The sequence below is a fragment of the Vigna radiata genome, unplaced genomic scaffold (genome assembly GCF_000741045.1).
Source record: "Vigna radiata var. radiata cultivar VC1973A unplaced genomic scaffold, Vradiata_ver6 scaffold_170, whole genome shotgun sequence".
Classification (NCBI taxonomy): Eukaryota; Viridiplantae; Streptophyta; class Magnoliopsida; order Fabales; family Fabaceae; genus Vigna; species Vigna radiata.
Window position 1 is genome coordinate 214,281 of NW_014542552.1, and position 5,476 is coordinate 219,756.

General features: G+C 40.0%; 1 pseudogene; it reads left to right on the top strand.

The window, feature by feature from the left end:
- LOC106780291 overlaps positions 1-3,463 on the top strand; it is a 36,971-nt pseudogene extending 33,508 nt beyond the window's left edge.
- Positions 3,464-5,476: the final 2,013 nt, after the last annotated feature.

The following is a 5,476-nucleotide window of genomic DNA, read 5'->3' on the forward strand; positions in this document are numbered from 1 at the left end:
TTCTTGTGTTTTTGTGCACTTTGATGTCTAATTGAGTTATGAAAGGAAGAATTGTCATGTGTTGCACAACTCTCTTGGGAAAACGATACCTGGTCTTACCAGTTTTATTACTTGAACGATTTGGTACACTTGCCAATGAGTTAACAAGTTTTTGGCGCCGTTGCCGGGGACTCGTGTCAATACTAGACTTTTGTGAGGTTTCTAACTTGTTTAGACTCGATTTTGTATATAAAACTAACTCTTTTGTTGTAAATAGATTTTCATTTTGATTTGGGCTAATTTGTGGCTTTAGCCTAGTTGTGTCTAAGTGTATGCGAGGGGATGTTCACACAAGGAGGACTGCAGCCTCAAAAGCATCGTGTAGACCCTGAGATGAAGGACTTATAGGACAAAAGGAGACAACTAGCTTGAGCATCACAAACTGGCCCAAATTCTCCCTTTCTTGAGTATGCTCCAATTGAAAGTGAAAGTAGAAGAAGAAAGGGAGAAGCAAAAGAGAAAGACTAGTCACCACCACTCTTTGATGAGAGACAAAGAACGCAAGCCTTGCTAGCCAAGTTGATCAAAAGGAGTGAGTGTTTAAAGATGCCAAGGTAGTGGAAGGGCTAATATGAAGATTCCTATGCTATAAGAGTTGATTTGGTGACTAGAAAGTGAGTCAAGAAGGGTTGGTGAGGAGGAGCATATCAACAACAATATCTGCACTTCAATGGTTTCATCCGTCAAGCTAATGACGTTAAACAAGCGCTTTTGGGAGACAACCCAATTTTCTTACCCTTGTCCTTGTGTTTATGATTTTTGAATTCTATTGTTATGTTTGTGTTTTTGAATTTTAAAATGTGTTTTTATTTTAATTACAGTTGAGTGAATGCTTTTAACTTGTGTTTGTAAGTGGTGATTAATTGCTTGTTTGAGTAATTAGTGTAATTCCAATTGTTTTGATTACTTTGATGTTTTTCAATGTGTTAGAATTTATTTTGGTTTGTTTAGTTATATTCTGCAGATTTTAAAGGTGTTTTATGTGTTTGAATGCAGTGCTGTGAAGAAGAGTTAAGATTTTTAAATTTTGCATTCAATTTTCAATTTGAATTTTTCACTTGTTTGATTGAGCAATTGTTATGTTTTCTGAGTAGAATCATGATGTTTTTGCTTGAATTGAAGTTGATAAAGTGTTAAGTAGCTCAATATCTTGAGTGAAAGCTAATCTTGAAAAAATAAAAATTTGAAACCTGCACCCTGTCGCCATACCAGCAAAAGCTAGTTTAGTTCACTACTACTCCCACCGCTCAGCGCTGCATTCCTACCGCTCAGCGCTGGCGATGTAGTATTTGGGCTCTTTCCTTGAGGTCACGTGGACAGATTAATGGGTCTGAAACCTTAATTTTCACACTCCCTTTGCACTGCTCAACCCCATCTTCTGCAGAAACCCTTTATTCCCCATGTTCTTCTCCAAAAGTTTCACCCTTTCACTCACTCTTCCATCAAAAATTCCACTTTCTTCACCAAATCACCTTCACCTTCACCTCCATTGCAAAACCCATTAACCTATTCCTCATTTTTGGGTGAGTTTCGAAACAACAAAAGAGTCAAGGTCGCTTCTTCTCTCTCGGTCCAACCAAGTCAAATCACTTTCCACTTCATCTTCTTCATTCAAGTATGTTTTTCCTTGATTCTACTCACACTTTAGTTTTTGATTTTGAAAAATTTGTGTTTTGGGTGCTGTTAGAATAGGAATTTTATGTTTCGTTTTGCTAATTTTGTATGCATAAGTGTTGTGAAACTGTTGCAGCTTGGTGCATTTTGATTTTGCGCAGTTTAATTTCTTGGTTTTGGGTGATTTTGGGGCTGTTCCGTATCTGTGTAGACCTAGGTTCTGCTCTAGGTTGTTTCTAAGCGTTAGGCACCACTGGTTGGCCATGGGCCACCTCCATTTTGGCCATTTTTCTTGTTGCTGTTGGGTGTTGTTGTTGTGAACCTGTTGTAATAACCCAGTCTATTTTTTTCACTGTCATGCCACCGCTGAGGGGTGAGAAGCTGGCGCTGAGCGCCAACACCCCTGGGAGTCACAGTTTTGACGCTGCTCAGCAGTAGTTTTCTGCCGCTCAGCGCCAACGGCCAGGGCAGTTTGTCCCGCTCTTTTTGGGTTGTTTGACCCTGTGTTCCTAAGTGTCTGTGCCCCTGTTTTGGAAGTTTTTACGCAATGCTATGTTGTATATATATGCTTTCACAGTAGAGTTTTTAACCTATCTCCATTATTGCTAACCATGACACTGTCTTTGCCTTGTTTTTGTAGATGGCTTCTTCCTCTGGCCCAAAAAGGTTAAAGAACCCTGTTGGCCAACCATCTAGGGGGCAGAAAAGGAAGGAGAAATTTTACTCAAACCGTTTCCTCTCTAGGCAACATGAGAAACAGTTTGTTATTGTGGAAAAGAGACGCCTTTTGATGGAGAGGACGATCACTATGAAGCCAGAGGAGATTCCAAACTTTATGGCAGAATACCTCAAAAGAGGTTGGCAAAGCTTGGGTACCTATCCTGCCCCCGCCAACATAGCAGTGGTCAAGGAGTTCTACGCTAATGCTAGGACTTTCACTGAGGAAGACACACCATTTTTGAGTTATGTGCGGGGAAGGCGAGTCCCCTTTGATGCAGAGACCATCAACTCCTTCTTGGGAACAGAGTGGCAGATGGGCGAAAATCTATGCCAGTACGCCCAATATGTAAAAGATGGAGCTGATATTGGAGAAGTTGAGAGAGTAGTTTGTCGTCCTGGGGGCACTTTTCAAAGGAACAGGCAACAACACCCTATATACATTAAGAGATCTGATCTGACCCCAGTGAGAAAGCTTTGGTCCACCTTGATTCATGCCAACCTCTCTCCATGCTCTCACGTCTCCGACATCAACATTGGGCGGTCCCTTATGTTGTACAACATCCTTTCAGGGAAATCTTTGAATTTAGGCCGTCTCATTGCTGAGGAAATCCGCCATTGTGCTCACACTGCTGGTAATAAAGCTCCCCTTGGGCACCCTTCCTTAATCACTCACTTATGTCAGTTAGCCGGGGTTGACATTTCTTCACCTCCTTTTGAGCGGCCCCGTCGGACCAATCATTATTGTTTGGTCAGTGAGGCAGGCCCAATAGCAGCAGCACCACCCCCACCACGTCGTCGTCGTCAACAACAGGACTCTCCTCAACCTGATCAGATTGATTTGATTAACAATCAACTGCAGATGGTGGTAGCACAACTAGCTGCTATCCACAGAAGTGAGTTGGCTACAGTAGAGATGTTGAGGAACATTACCATGGCCATGCCAGAATTGGACATTATGTCTGAAGCTGAATATAATACTCGAGTAGCATGGCCTGGGGACCACGCCCAATCTTCTGGAGGAGGTGGAGCACAGGCTGCTGCAGATGCAGAAGAAGAAGAGGATGAGGATGAGGAGGATGACACAGACTAAGACAGGAGCGAGGACAGTGTCTCTTGAGTTGCAACTGGAGATCTTTTGCAAGATTCTTTTTTGTGGATGATCCTGATTTCATTTTGATGCTTTACTTACTTTCAGTTTTTAAATTCTAGTCTTAGTTATTGCCTTTAATTTTGAACTTGGCTAGTTGGATGATTTTTCTACAATGGTTTAGTTTTGAGGAATTATACTTTTTGCTTTGTGTGAATTAAAGATCAATTGTGTTTACTCTGATTCCTTTTGACCGATTTTAAAAATTTGTTAAGCATAGGTGGTGGTTGCTCATATTTTTTTTGGATAAATGATTGGTTTTAATTGTGGTCAATATTCTTGGCATTTTGTTGATAGAATTTGGAACCTTGAGTTGTTGTGCCTCAGATTTATTATTGAATGCTATCATGTTGGATCACAGTTGACTTTGCCGAAGTTTCTTCTTTTGAATTATTCACTTGCTTGTTACAAATGATCAAGGCCATCTTGTCTTCTCCCTCTTCTACATTTTGAGCCAAATGAGCCAATGCCAACCCTTTGAACCCAAAAAGAAAAAGAACTTTCTCATTCCTTGAACCTTTATTTTGATGGGAAAAATCCTTGACTTCCTTACCTTGAGTTGAGTAGAGTATTCATTTCTGGTATAGGAAGATGGTTTAAATTTGGGGTAGTTTGGGAAATCATGTTAAAAGGGAGCATTGAGAAAAACAAAAAGAAACAAGAAAGAAAAGAAAAAGAAGAAAGAAGAACAAGATCAAGAAAAAGAATTCAATGAATGAAAGTTGGAAAATGAGTTGAGAATTGGTTTTATTTGTTTTGAAGTGAAAGAGAGAATTATGTTATCATGTTTTAATTCGTCTACTCTCTTGACTCAAGGTGCTTTGTATCTAGAAAAACCAATTTTTCTTCTTAGCCCAACCACAATACAAGCCTCAAAAAGTCCTGGTGATGATAACTTGCTTGTGAATGTGTTTAATTGGTTGAAATGAAAGGCAAAATTGATTTGTGTGACATTGTGATGGTAGAGTGAAAGACACACCTCATTATACACCATTGAGCTTGAGTGAAACACTTTATTTAGTGAGGAAAGGTTCCATGCATTTCAGGAAAACATTTTGCCATGTTTGTTGATCCCTTATAAAACCTTTGCATTTGTCTTGTAATCTTTGTCCTGTGAGCACCATAGTCAAAGCTTGATGTGCTAAGGCTTCATTATCTCTTGATTGGTCTTTCCACGATGAGCAAACATGATTGATTTACTTGTTGATTGAAATTGAGTTCTTGAGTTGCTAGACCATTGTAGTTGAGCTGTTTTGTCTAAGCCAAATTCCTTTTTGCTTGAGGGCAAGCAAAGTTCTAAGTTTGGGGTAGTTTGATAACGATAATTTTTACCATTATTTGAGGTTCATTTAGATACAAAATCAGTTCCCCTTTAGCTTATTACTTGCTTAAATCCTCTCTTTTTATTTAGTTTTAGTATTTATCTATATTTTGAGCTACATTACGTAAATAATACTTTAATCCCTTGTTTTTGATCCATTTTGATGTTAGGAAGATCCTCCATTACATTGAAGAGCCTCGGTGACCCAGAAAAGCAAAGAAGACCAGCAAAAAGTGAAGGTTTTGGAAGTTGCACTGGCGCTAAGCGGTACTTTCCCAGCGCTGAGCGCCAGAGTTACAGAGAGCTTCCAGTGATTTTAGCGCTGAGCGCCAGGAATCCACCGCTGAGCAGTGACGTTGCTGATGTGTCAAAATGCCTATTTATTCAAGTTGTCTCGAAGCATTTGGGGTCTTTGGTTCTTTGGAGGTTCGATTTCACTGCTGGAACTCATGAAGGGCGCGAGGAGCTTGTGGGAACATCTCCTCCTCTTCCTTTGGGTCTCCTTCTTCTTCCATCTTCCATGTTTGTAAGCTCTAGGGTTCTCCATGGAAGTGGAGAACCAAACCCATCTTGTTGGGGTTAGTTGTAGCCTGTGAACTCTTGTGTATTTATTGAATGATTTGAATATATATATA